Below are 15050 nucleotides of genomic sequence, written 5' to 3'. Positions count from 1 at the left end.
TCAGTAAATAGTCTGACAGTGTTGATGGAATTATTTGTTTAGCAGAGTGATGGCCTTCGGGAAAAAACTGTTCTTGTGTCTAGTTGTTCTGGTGTGCAGTGCTCTGTAGCGTCGTTTTGAGGGTAGGAGTTGAAACAGTTTATGTCCAGGATAAGAAAATGAACCAGAAAGAAATATAGATTGACTGCTTTGAGTGCCTGCGTAACAAGAAGACTTGGAAAAATAAATAAAGGGAAAGTAAACAAATAAGGAAATTATCCATGTTCGGGCCAGCCTCACAGATCAGTAAGTCCTTTTGAGAAAATAAAATTAGTCGTTCCGTGTGTTAGGAATGTTTCTTACAATTCATACGTGAAACTGTGCTACACTCAAATTTTGATTTTTAGAGGACCTATTTTAATGTGTTCTATAATTCATAGGCTTAGTGGGATGCATTATTTACTGTTTACACTTTCTCTTAATGATGTGAACTATGTTAACCAAGTGTTTTTACTTTAAAGCTCAATAGAGATATGTAGATTTTGAATAGAAAATGTAAAAAGAATTGCTAATGAGGTCTTGGAATATATTAGTTTATCTCAAATTGTTGTTTATCTACCCACATTGCGCTCTCTGTGCTTGATTTTCTCTTTTATGTTATTTATTTTTTTATATTCTTTAATATATATATATAATAAATAACTGAAAAACAATGTTTCTAACATTCTCGTCCAAATTATGCTTTGGGTTTCCATGACTGATCTTTTTCCCACAATGAAATTCAGACATTCTTCTTTCCTTTCCCTTAGAAAAAAAATAAGAATATGAAATAGAATGTATCATCTTCATTCATCATCTTCATTTAACGACCCCATAATCCCTTGTGGGATGGCGTCTCGGCAACTGAATGGAGCTAGTAGAGTGTTTGAATGGCCGGGTGCCCTTCCTGTCGCCTATGTGGAGTTTTGTGCAGGAGATATATTCCCGGTGTGGCCAGAGAGAGAAATATCTGCCTCTACTTAGGATCGAACTGACAGCCTCCTGATTATGAGGCGAGAGCTCCACCTCTAGGCCATCACACCGCATTGTACCATGAAATAGAATATATATATACAACTCCAACTCCTATTGTTTGTAACCTTTAATTGAGTGCACAAGTCGGTCATAAAACAATTCTTGAACCAAGTTATCTCAAAGGGGCTAAATTACAAAATGCACCCAAAATACAGGACGCTTTACTCAAATGGGATGGTGACTTGGAAAAGTTGTGGCTGCTTCAGCACCACAGCAGGGTTGAGGTCAGCTGCAGTCATGTGATCATCATTTGGATGCATGGCTGTCTTTAGAAGACCATCTGACAGCCGTCGCCAGGGGAGCTTTTCATCAGGTTCGCCTGATTCACCAATTGCGCCCTTTCCTGGACTGGGACGCGTTATGCACGGTCACTCATGCCCTCGTCACTTCCCGTCTGGATTACTGCAATGCTCTCTACATGGGGCTCCCCTTGAGGAGCACCCGGAGGCTCCAACTGGTGCAGAATGCGGCCGCGCGGGGGATTGAGGGAGCTCCTCGTAGCTCCCATGTAACACCTCTCCTGCGCAGGCTGCATTGGTTGCCGGTGGTCTTCCGGGTGCGCTTCAAGGTGTTGGTTATCACCTTTAAAGCGCTCCATGGCATTGGACCGGGATATTTACGGAACCGCCTGCTGCCGACAGTTACCTCCCATTGTCCGATATGTCCAGTGCGCGCCCACAGGGAGGGTCTTCTTAGGGTGCCGTCGGCTAGTCAATGTCGGCTGGCGGCCCCCAGGGGAAGGGCGTTCTCTGTGGGGGCCCCGGCTTTATGGAATGAGCTGCCGGTGGGACTCCGTCTCCTCCCTGATCTCCCTGACCTTTAAGCGCGAGCTCAAGACTTTCATTTTTCACCAAGTGGGGCTGGCCTGATTGATTTTAGTATGGGGATTTTAGTGGGTTTTTTATAGGGTTTTACCTAGGTTTTAGTTTTGATAAATTTTAGCTAATATTTTAATGTTACAGCGATTGAATCAGTTTTTTAAATTTGATAGTGTATTTTAAATTTTGGGGGATTCTTGTCGTTTTATTGGCTGTACACCACCCTGAGTCTTCAGAGAAGGGCGGTATAAAAATATGAATGAATGAATGAATGAATAAATGAATAAATAAATAAATAAATAAATAAATAAATTTCCAACACTCCTGGCCTGACAGCTTCTCACGAGTCAATGGGAAAGCCGGCAGGTAGCCTAAACTCGGTCATGATCACCAATGTTCCCTGCCAGCTTCCCACAAGCAAAGTCATTGGAGAAGCCAGCAGGAAGCTGCAAATGCAAGACCAGCAGACAGGTAAGTGGCTGTTGTTGAGTTTGGGGAGACCAAGAGATATACGAGTAGGGGTGAGGGTCAGGAGGCATGCACAGTCGTGCGTGAGAGTTTACGATGCAGATCAGTTAGGATGCAAAAGGTACCCAATAGATGGGATTGGGAAGGATTGGGAAATGCACAAGGCTGCAGGTTGGGGAGTTTCAGAGGTGGGTTTCAGCAGGTTCTGACCAGTTCTGGAGAACCGGTAGCGGAAATTTTGAGTAGTTCCCCTGGATTGGGGAGGGAATGGAGATTTTACAGTATCCTTCCCATGCCACGCCCAACAAGCCCCACCCACAGAACCGGTAGTAAAAAAAAATTGAAACCCACCTGACTCTGTGGTCTCTTCTCAAAATCCCCAAAGCTTTAACCAAAAACTGTCTACTATTGACCTCACCCCATTCCTCAGAGGTCTGTAAGGGGCGTGCATAAGAGCACAAGCGTGCCTACCGTTCCTGTCCTATTATTCCCTTTCATTATATCTAATTAATATAGTTATTACATACTTATGCTCATATATATGCTTATATATTATATAGTTGTTACATGTCAATGCTTATATATACTGTTATGACAAAATAAATAAATAAATAAAAATAAACAATGGAGCACAAACACAGAGAGTGACTGAGCGGAGGTTGCACAGGTGAGGAAAACTTTACCTGAGTAACTTGCATTTTTCTGGCTTCCCGATTGACTTTCTCCCTTCTCCCCTGCCAAGACAGACAAATGGATAAAGACTATTGATGAAGATCCATCTGTTAAGCTACTGAAGTTCGCAGATGACACAACAGTGATTGGTCTCATTCAAGACAATGACGAATCCGCATATAGACGAGAGGTCGAACGACTAGCCTTGTGGTGCAACCAAAACAATCTGGAACTGAACACACTCAAAACCGTAGAAATGGTGGTAGACTTTAGGAGAAACCCTTCCATACTTCCACCTCTCACAATACTAGACAACACAGTATCAACAGTAGAAACGTTCAAATTTCTAGGTTCTATCATATCGCAAGATCTAAAATGGACAGCCAACATCAAAAACATCATTAAAAAAGGACAACAAAGAATGTTCTTTCTGCGCCAACTCAGTAAGCTCAAACTGCCCAAGGAGCTGCTGATTCAGTTCTACAGAGAATTATTGAGTCTGTCATTTGCACCTCTGTAACTGTCTGGTTCGGTTCTGCAACCCAACAAGAAAAACACAGATTTCAGAGGATAATTAGAACTGCAGAAAAAATAATTGCTACCAACCTGCCTTCCATTGAGGACCTGTATACTGCACGAATCAAGAAGAGGGCCGTGAAAATATTTGCAGATCCCTCGCATCCTGGACATAAACTGTTTCAACTCCTACCCTCAATACGACGCTATAGAGCACTGCACACCAGAACAACTAGACACAAGAACAGTTTTTTCCCGAAGGCCATCACTCTGCTAAACAAATAATTCCCTCAACACTGTCAAACTATTTACTGAATCTGCACTACTATTACTCTTCTCATAGTTCCCATCACCAATCTCTTTCCATTTATGACTGTATGACTGTAACTTGTTGCTGGCAATCCTTACGATTTATATTGATATATTGACCATCATTTGTGTTGTAAGTGTTGTACCTTGATGAATGTATCTCTTCTTTTATGTACACTAAGAGAGCCTATGCACCAAGACAAATTCCTTGTGTGTCCAATCACACTTGGCCAATAAAAATTCTATTCTATTCTATTCTATTCTATTGCTTGACTTAGTGTAAGCCGCCCTGAGTCTTCGGAGAAGGGCGGGATATAAATGCAAATTTTAAAAAAAGCCGTAAGACAATTTGAGGCTTAAAGCTAGGCCCTTTTGAAGTCTTTGGCTCATTTATTTGGGTGAGCCTGTTCCAAAGGCCCACCACCTGGCCACATGACATCATTAAATGTGTTGTGCAAAGAGCCAGTCGACACCTAATACACATTTACTGAGCCACAATCACGCAAACTGTGCGACTTAGTATTTTTTCATTGCAAGTTCCCTCAGACAGAAAGGAAAGGCCAATGAAAACCATATGCCGATGTTTTCAATGCCTTAAATTACTTCTCTTCCCCATTCCTCGGCTACTAGGTAGGGGTGCATTAATAAAACATTACAAAAGCGTTCGTTTTGGTGTTAATTGTTGCCTATCTTTTTCACTTAGTTCTAAAAGCCGGTGTATTTCTAATCAATAAAGGCAGTGCATTTATCAAACGCCGCACTATAAATAAAAATCCATTACCATCATGCATAAAATAGCTGTTGCGAGTGACTTTTGCACAGTGTTTTAAGAAGATACGAACGTCACTAAAATACTATACTAAAGTTAATCCCGGAGTAGTTGGATAGACCGTCACTTTCACTGCAATTTTTAGAGTGAGCAGAACATAAAAGGTAAAGGTAAAGGTTCCCCTCGCACATATGTGCTAGTCGTTGCCGACTCTAGGGGGCGGTGCTCATCTCTGTTTCAAAGCCGAAGAGCCAGTGCTGTTCGAAGACGTCTCCATGGTCATGTGGCCGGCATGACTCAACGACAAAGGCGCACCAAATGCTGTTACCTTCCCACCAAAGGTGGTCCCTATTTTTTCTACTTGCATTTTTAAGTGCTTTCGAAACTGCTAGGTTGGCAGAAGCTGGGACAAGTAACGGGAGTTCACCCCATTATACGGCAGCACTAGGGATTCGAACCGCTGAGCTGCCGACCTTTCGATCGACAAGCTCAACATCCTAGCCCCTGAGCCACTGCGTCCCTATGAGCAGATGATAGGATAGAGAATAATAGAGTTGGAAGGGACCTTGGAGGTCTCTTTTGGAAAGCCTCCAGTGATGGAGCACCCACAACTTCTGAAGGCCAAGCTAGTCCATTGGTTGATTGCTCTCACCATTAGGTAATTTCTTCTGAGTTCTAGGTTGCTTCTCTCCTTGGTTAGTTTCCAACTGTCCTTTCTCGTCTTGCCTTTTAGTGCTCTGGGAAATAGTTTGATGGCCTCATCTTCCCATGGGTCCATTCCTTACAAGATAGACCCATGAGAAGTGAGAAAGGATATGTTGTGCCTCGCCCGCCCCCCTCTCCGCAGCCGGGCCCCTCCCATCTCCTGTTATCTGAGCCAGAGACTGATAATGAAGAAGAATGGCCTGGCATGCCTCCAGCCCCCAGTCCTGGCACCGTTCCCGGACAGACTGAGCAAATAACACACACACACACCCCGCCACAGCGTGTGAGCAAGAAGCCAGCCACGAGCTAGAATTGCCGGCAGCTGACAAAATGTGGACAGATCCCCGCTTCCGGAGAATGGAGAGGCGACGTCAGCAAAAGGAAGGGAGGGGCAGGCCTGGATAAGTGCTGAGTCATGGAGCCACAACCCATGGCCTATATAAAGGATCTGCTTTCTGGCATTTCTTGAGTCAGGCAAAGTCTCATCTGGTTGCTGAAGTCACACCTTGGATTCCTGCCTGCCCTGAGAACTCTGACAGGAATTTGGCAAAGCTGCAGAGGCTTCGTGGCCACGCTTGATACAGACTTCCCCGACCCGGCCTCTGAGGAGTGGGACACGACAGGATAAATGAATGAATGGGGATATGTTCATTGACATTCAGGGACTGAAATCTGATGAGCTGACCCAAAATTCATGGTTTAGACAAGAATTCAGGGCACATAAAGGCAGCTTTGGGTTTCACATTTTGTTAGGACCGGTTCGCCATGCGCGCATGCCCGGTTTGTGAGCGCGTCGGCTTTCCACACGTGCGCCCGGCCTTCCGCGCATATGCTTTGCTCACGCATGTGCCTTCCGCGCATGCACCCAGCAGTGGTAGGTTTCAAAAAATTTTTTTACTACCTGTTCTGTGGGTGTGGCTTGGTGGGTGTGGCATGGCTTGGTGGGTGTGGCTTGGTGGGTGTGGCAGGAGAAGGATACAGTAAAATCTCCATTCCTACCCCACTCCAGGAGAAGGATACAGTAAAATCTCCATTCCCACCCCACTCCAGGGGAAGGTTACTGCAAAAATCCCCATTTCCTCCCGATCAGCTGGGACTCGGGAGGCAGAGAATAGATGGGAGTGGGGCCAGTCAGAAATTTACTACTAGTTCTCCGAACTACTCAAAATTTCCGCTACCGGTTCTCTAGAACTGGTCAGAACCTGCTGAAGCCCACCTCTGGATAAAGGAATTCAAAGAAATGGACTGTGGGAATTTCTCTTCTGCTTAGCATGTACATTGCTCTCTAATCCTGCAAAAATAATACAAATGAGACTGGTTGGTTAGATCAGGGGTTTGCTTTGCTGGCTGGGGGATTCTGGGAGTTGAAGTCCTCCAGGCTTAAAGTTGCCAAGGTTGGAGACCCCTGGGTTAGATTATCTTTCACGCCCAATCCTTTTACATGCGTAGTCTTCCTTGCTGAAAAGACAATATTGATCGTCGTAAACTATTATATTTATTTATTTATTTATTTGATTTTTATACCGCCCTTCTCCCGAAGGACTCAGGGCGGTGTACAGGCAGAATAAAATGAACAATACAAAATACAATTAAAATGCAATTTAAAAAACTTATTTAAATTAACCTGAAAATTTAAAAATTTACCATACACTAAAAAACCCCATTTAAAATTAATAAAATTTGACATTTAAAATTCAATTTAAGCCAGCCCCGCGCGGATAAAAAGATGTGTCTTCAGTTCGCGGCGGAAAGTCCGAAGGTCAGGTATTTGGCGTAAACCTGGGGGAAGCTCGTTCCAGAGTGTGGGAGCTCCAACAGAGAAGGCCCTTCCCCTGGGGGCCGCCAGCCGACATTGTTTGGCGGACGGCACCCTGAGAAATCCCTCTCTATGGGAGCGCACGGGTCGGTGGGAGGCATGAGGTAACAGCAGGCGGTCCCGTAAGTACCCAGGCCCTAAGCCATGGAGCGCTTTAAAGGTCGTAACCAACACCTTAAAGTGTACCCGGAAGGCCACAGGTAGCCAGTGCAGTCTGCGCAGGAGCGGTGTTACATGGGAGCTACGCGTAGCTCCCTCTATCACCCGCGCAGCTGCATTCTGGACTAACTGAAGCCTCCGAGTGCACTTCAGGGGGAGCCCCATGTAGAGAGCATTACAATAATATATGAGCCGTTGGGCAAATTTTGATTGATCCACAGCAAATGTGGATCTTGATCATCTTCTGACATTGATTATTGCTGTGCCAGAAGAAAATATGTTTCCAATGCATGCCCTTATGCACTTGGATAATTGTGTCTGTGCCACTTTTATGGAATTGCTTGCGACTACTCATGGACAGGGAGAAAGAACAGAAGAGTAATTTGTCTCGAGTGAAAAATGAGACTTTCTTTAGTCCAACTCAGTGTTTCTTAGCCTTCTCTACTTTAAGATGAGCGGACTATAGTGTCCAAATGGGTGGGCATAATGGAGTTATCATTAGAGGCATAGAATTAAAATTGTGTGACGTATTAGTACCTCTTCATAAAGCCTTAGTAAGACCACAGCTGGAATCCTGCATCCAGTTTTGGTCACCACATTACAAAATAAAAGATGTTGAGACTTTGGGAAAAATTACGAAGAACAACAACTAGGATGATTGCAGGCCTAGAGACAAAAATACATGAAGAAGAATTGCAGGAATTGGGTATGGCCAGTCTAGAGAAAAGAAGGACTAGGGGTGACATGATAGCAGTCTTCCAGTATTTGAGGGGCTGCCGCAAAGAAGAGGGGGTCAACTTATTTTCCAAAGTACCTGAAGGTAAGACAAGAAACAATGGATGGAAACCAATCAAGGAGAGAAGCAATCTGGAATTAAGGAGAAACTTCCTAACAGTTAGGACAATTAACAAGTGGAACTGCTTGCCTCTAGGAGAAACCCTTCCATACTTTAGGAGAAACCCTTCCATACTTCCACCTCTCACAATACTAGACAACACAGTATCAACAGTAGAAACCTTTAAATTTCTAGGTTCTATCATATCGCAAGATCTAAAATGGACAGCTAACATCAAAAACATCATCAAAAAAGGACAACAAAGAATGTTCTTTCTGCGCCAACTCAGTAAGCTCAAACTGCCCAAGGAGCTGCTGATTCAGTTCTACAGAGGAATTGTTGTCATTTGCACCTCTATAACTGTCTGGTTCAGTTCTGCAACCCAACAAGAAAGACACAGACTTCAGAGGATAATTAGAACTGCAGAAAAAATCATTGCAACCAACCTGCCTTCCATTGAGGACCTGTATACTGCACAAATCAAGAAGAGGGCTGTGAAAATATTTACAGATCCCTCACATCCAGGACATAAACTGTTTCAACTCCTATCCTTAAAACGATGCTATAGAGCACTGCACACCAGAACAACTAGACACAAGAACAGTTTTTCCCCGAAGGCCATCACTCTGCTAAACAAATTATTCCCTCAACACTGTCAAACTATTTACTAAATCTGCACTACTATTAATCTTCTCATCGTTCCCATCACCAATCTTTTTCCACTTATGATTGTATGACTGTAACTTTGTTGCTGGCAATCCTTATGATTTATATTGATATATTGACCATCAATTGTGTTGTAAATGTTGTACCTTGATGAAGGTATCTTTTCTTTTATGTACACTGAGAGCGTATGCACCAAGACAAATTCCTTGTGTGTCCAATCAAACTTGGCCAATAAAAATTCTGTTCTGTTCTGTTCTAGAAGTTGTAGGTGCTTCATCAACTGGAGGTTTTTAAGAAGAGACTGGACAGTCCCTTGTCTGGAATGGTATAGGGTCTTCTGCTTGAGCAGGGGTTCAATTAGAAGACCTCCAAGGTCCTTTCCAGCTCTATTCTGATTGATTGGTTGGTTGGTTGGTTGGTTGATTGGTTGATTGATTGATTAGCTGATTGATTGATTGATTGGCTGATTGATTGGTTGATTGATTGATTGATTGATTGATTGATTGAGTTATAATCCATCTGGAGGATATCATGATAATGCAATCAATACAAGAGTAGATAAGCCAGTGATGTGACTTGGTGGGAGCCTTTGGCACTTTGTTCTTGACCTGGTCACAAACCCTGTTTGTTTCCATCTCACCTTCCTGCGATGAAACCCTAAGTCCCACGCCAAGCATTCCCCTGCAGCCAGCATCTCTTCGACTCTTTTCGCCCAGTCAATTTCTGATTGATGTCGGCTCTTTCGGATACCCAAGGAGGAAGCACGCGCAGGGAATTGCAGCTCACGAGTTCTATAAATAGCCTGCGACACCAACACCGGAGTAAAAGTTGTGGTACAGATCAATAGCCTGTCGCAAGGAGGGCTCCGAATGACATCTCCCACCCATCCCCACCCCCCGGGGGTGTGAGGCGCGTTGGGAGGTGGGGGAGGTAGAGCTGCTGAAGAGAATTGATAAATGAGTTGCAAATTCTGCGGGTGTTTGTGTCTATCTAATTAACAAAGGGCGACTGGGATCAATAGCAATGAAGGAGCCGAGCTAAAAATAGCATCTCGGGCTGGAGATGCAACCTGCGGGCAGCAGCTTGGAATGAAAATGCCCTCTTGAATGATTATCCATTTTGGCCGGGAAGGAATGCTAAATGCTGCAAGGTAGCATTGCAACCCACCCAAAAAAAGAAAACATGCCCAACCGGAGCGAGAAAAAGCTTGCAACGGGAGGCCTTGGTAAAAGGTAAAGGTAAAGGTTCCCCTTGCACATACATGCTAGTCGTTGCCGACTCTAGGGGGCGGTGCACATCTCCATTTCAAAGCCGAAGAGCCAGCGCTGTCCGAAGACGTCTCCGTGGTCATGTGGCTGGCATGACTCAACACCAAAGGCGCACGGAATGCTCTTCCCTTCCCACCAGAGGTAGTCCCTATTTTTTCTACTTGCATTTTTACGTGCTTTCAAACTGCTAGGTTGACAGAAGCTGGGGCAAGTAACGGGAGCTCGCCCCGTTACACGGCAGCACTAGGGATTTGAACCGCTGAACTGCCGACCTTTCGATCGACAAGCTCAACGTCCTAACCCCTGAGCCACCGTGTCCCTAGGCCTTGGTAGGGTTAGTTATTAGTACAAAACCAGGGTCACTTCATTTTTGTGGGAGAATTGTACCAACGTTGGACATTTCTCTCCCTTTCACGAACTGGATTTATTTTTTTTATTTTTTTTAAGGAGGATTATTTTTTTTCTGGAATGAAAAGTGAAAAAGCAGTCCATCAGCATCAGACATCTAGAGCACCAAGCTGGCAACATCAGTAGGGACTTTATTTTATTTTATTTATTTATTTATTTCCGTCAAGCATGTATTTGCTGACAGATACAAGTGTAAACATAATTATAAACAGATGTAAAGGGTACGAATAAAAGGAAATATTAGGACAGGGACGGTAGGCATGCTGGTGTGCTTATGCACAACCCTTACAGACCTCTTAGGAATGGGGTGAGGCAGTGGTGGGTTTCAAAAAAATTTATTACCGGTTCTGTGGGTGTGGCTTCGTGGGCGTAGTATAGCTTGGTGGGTGTGGCAGGGGAAGGATACTGTAAAATCTCCATTCCCTCTCCACTCCAGGAGAAGGTAACTGCAAAATCCCCATTTCCTCCCAATCAGCTGGGACTTGGGAGGCAGAGAATAGATGGGGGCAGGGGCAGTCAGAATTTTTTCTACCAGTTCTCCGAACTACTCAAAATTTCCACTACCTGTTCTCCAGAACTGGTCAGAACCTGCTGTAACCCACCTCTGGACAGACAGAGAGAGAGAGAGAGAGAGAGAGAGAGAGAGAGAGAGAGAGAGAGAGAGAGAGAGAGAGAGAGAGAGAGAAGACGGGTCTAAAGTAAAGGTTTTGGGGATTTGGGGGAGAAACCACAGAGTCAGGTAGTGCATTCCAGGTATTTTATTTATTTATTTATTGTTTAAATTTCTATACCGCCCTTCTCCCAAAGGATTCAGGACGGTTTACAGCCAAAGATAAAACAATTGATACAAAAATTAAAACCAGTTTAAAAAAGAGAAAATTTAAGGTTGGCTGAACACTATAAAACCCATAAAAACCCCATTTAAAAAACCATTAGGCCAGTCCTGCGCGATGGAACAGAAATGTTTTCAGCTCACGTCGAAAGGTCCGGAGATCAGGGAGTTGGCGGATACCTGGTGGTAGCTCGTTCCAGAGTGTTGTGTTGACAACTCTATTACTGAAGTCGTATTTTCTGCAGTCTGGTTTGGATCGGTTCACCGTGAGTTTGTATCTATTGTGTGCTCTTGTATTGTCTTGGTTGAAGCTGAAGTATTCATTGGCTGGTAGGACATTGTAGCAGATGATTTTATGTACTATGCTTAAGTCAGACTGAATACGTTGTCTAAGCCCTAAATGTCAAATCTGGTGGGATAAAAATAATATAATAATAATATAATAATGGTGGCTGTACCAATTCTTGAATACAGCTTGACTGGCTGGAACCCATACCACATTTCTGACATCAATACAATTGAATGTGTCCAGAAATATTTTACAAGAAGAGTTCTCCACTCCTCCGAATACAACAAAATACCTTATGCCAGACTTGATATCCTGGGTTTAGAAAATTTAGAACTACGCCGCCTTCGACATGACCTGAGTTTAACTCATAGAATCATCTATTACAATGTCCTTCCTGTCAAAGAGTACTTCAGCTTCAATTGCAACAATACACGAGCACACAATAGATTTAAGCTTAATGTGAACCGCTCCAATCTTGATTGCAGAAAATATGACTTCAGTAACAGAGTTGTTAATGCTTGGAATACACTACCTGACTCTGTGGTCTCTTCTCAAAATCCCCAAAGCTTCAACCAAAAACTGTCTACTGTTGACCTCACCCCATTCCTAAGAGGTCTGTATGGGGCGTGCATAAGAGCACCAGCGTGCCTACCGTTCCTGTCCTATTGCTTCCTTTCGTTATATCCAATTAATATAGTTATTACATACTCATACTCATATATGTGCTTATATATTGTATAATTATTTCATGCTTATGCTTTTATATACTGCGTGACAAATAAATAAATAAAATAAAATAAATAAATAAATAAGGTATTTTATTGCGAGCAGAGGAGTGGCAGTCTCTTCTTGTGAAATATCTCTGGACTTCTTGAATCCCTCCTTTCTCCCCCACCCTAATCCTGGTCCTGTCCGTTCCTTGTTCTTTATCACTAAAGGAAAAAAAATCTGTTTCTATAATATGCCACTTCGTTGTCTTTCTCCCACCCAAGTTCAGATTTCATTCATTTATTCTATTTGTTTAATTAAATTTATTGGCCGCCCGTCTCTCTGCAAGGTGACTCTGGCCACAGCTTACAACCTCAAAATAAAACCATGAGTGTATGTATGTATGTATGTATGTATGTATGTATGTATGTATGTAATAAAACTGGGACACGGTGGCTTAGTGACTAAGATGCTGAGCTTATCGATCGAAAGGTCGGCAGTTCAGCGGTTCGAATCCCTAGTGCCATGTAATGGGGTGAGCTCCCGTTACTTATCCCAGTTTCTGCCAACCTAGCAGTTCGAAAGCACGTAAAAAAATGCAAGTAGAAAAAATAGGGACCACTTTTGGTGGGAAGGGAACAGCATTCCGTGCACTTTCGGCATTGAGTCATGCCAGCCACATGACCATGGAGACGTCTTTGGACAGCGCTGGCTCTTCGGCTTTGAAACGGAGATGAGCACCGCCCCCTAGAGTCAGGAACGACTAGCACATATGTGCGAGGGGAACCTTTACCTTTTTATGTATAAAAGGGCAATCAAATCTCAATGAAAATACAGATTATAACTAAAAGACAGGGAGAAAAGGAGCAGAACGTATAGGGGGAGCTGCTATTAGTCAATCAACCCACCTCCAGTGTGGTACTGTCAGAGTTTTTTGCAGCACACACAATCAGACAATTCAGCAGGATTCAAAACTTCTTTATATACATAATAACACATAAGGCATGTATGTCTCAGTGGTGGGTTATAATAATAATAATAATAATAATAATAATAATAATAATAATAATAATAATAATAATAATAATAATAATAATAATAATAATAATGTTTTAATTTGTATACCGCCCTTCTCCCGAAGGACTCAGGGCGGTGAACAGGCAAATAAAATACAGACAGAAATACATCATAATTAAAACAACCCTTAAAAAACTGATTCAAATTTGTCAATAATTTAAAATAACCCCATAAAATTACAAAAATTTAAAACCCATCAAAATTCCATTAAAATTTAAAATTTAGAATTTAAAATCAGGCCAGTCCAGCCATACGAAATAAATAGGTTTTAAGTTCGCGGCGAAAGGTCCTAAGGTCAGGTAGTTGTCGAAGCCCGGGGGGAAGCTCATTCCACAGGGTAGGAGCCCCCACAGAGAAGGCCCTCCCCCTGGGGGCCGCCAGTCAACACTGTTTGGCTGACGGCACCCTGAGGAGTCCCTCTCTGTGGGAATGCACCGGACGCTGGGAGATAGAAGCCGGCAGTAGACGGTCCCGTAAGTAACCCGGTCCTAAGCCATGGAGCGCTTTAAAGGTGGTAACCAATACCTTGAAGCGCACCCGGAAAACAACAGGTAGCCAGTGCAGTCTGCGCAGGATAGGTGTTACGTGGGAGCTCCGAACCGCTCCCTCAATAACCCGCGCAGCCGCATTCTGGACTAGCTGAAGTCTCCGGGTGCTCTTCAAGGGGAGCCCCATGTAGAGAGTTGCAATAGTCCAGACGAGAGGTAACGAGAGCATGAGTGACCGTGCATAGGGCATCCCGGTCCAGGAAGGGACGCAACTGGCGGATCAGGCGAACCTGATAAAAAGCTCTCCTGGAGATGGTCGTCAAATGATCTTCAAAGGACAACCGACCATCCAGGAGCACGCCCAAGTTGCTCCTGGTTGCTCCTGGTTCTTTCTGGTTCATTAGAACCAGTAGTAATATCGGCGGGAGGCTCCACCCACCCGCCCGGACGTCATAAATGATGATCTGTGCATGCGCAGAAGCGTGCGAGAGACAGCAAAGCGAACACGAGTGCGCGCCCCCATTGCGAACCAGTAGTAAAGGTAAGTAGAACCCACCCCTGGTATGTATACAATACCCTTGTAGATTTTTCCACATTGTAGAGAGAAGAGATTATAAGTAGGTACAAACACAGGCCGAGCTGGCAGAAATAAAGGAACTTCTCAGTGGTGGGCTTCAAATTTTTTTACTACCGGTTCTGTGGGTGTGAATTGGTGGGCATGGCATGGCTTGGTGGGCGTGGCTTGGTGGGCATGGCAGGGGAAGGATACTGTAAAATCTCTATTCCCTCCCCACTCCAGGGGAAGGATACTGCAAAATCCCCATTTCCTCCCGATCAGCTGGGACTCGGGAAGCAGAGAATAGATGGGGCGGGGCCAGTCAGAGGTGGTATTTACCTGTTCTCCGAACTACTCAAAATTTCCACTACTGGTTCTCCAGAACTGGTCAGAACCTGCTGAAATTCACCTCTAGAACTTCTCTATACAAAAGAAGTTGAGCTAAGCCACGCCCAGAGTCCTTGCTGTCTGAATCAGCAGACAGCCCTCATTGGTTGACCTTGTTGCCATGTCTCTTCCAGTATGAACTCTCATACACTGACAGTATTCCCCCATTAGATCCCCTGGTCAATTGGCGGAGCAGGTTCTTCAGGTTCTTGCAGAAGGTCAGAAGGGTTGGAGATCTCACCACAGAGGCA

The sequence above is a fragment of the Ahaetulla prasina genome, chromosome 3 (genome assembly GCF_028640845.1).
Source record: "Ahaetulla prasina isolate Xishuangbanna chromosome 3, ASM2864084v1, whole genome shotgun sequence".
NCBI lineage: Eukaryota > Metazoa > Chordata > Lepidosauria > Squamata > Colubridae > Ahaetulla > Ahaetulla prasina.
The sequence above is the reverse complement of the archived record's forward strand: the minus strand, read 5'-3'. Positions refer to the sequence as shown.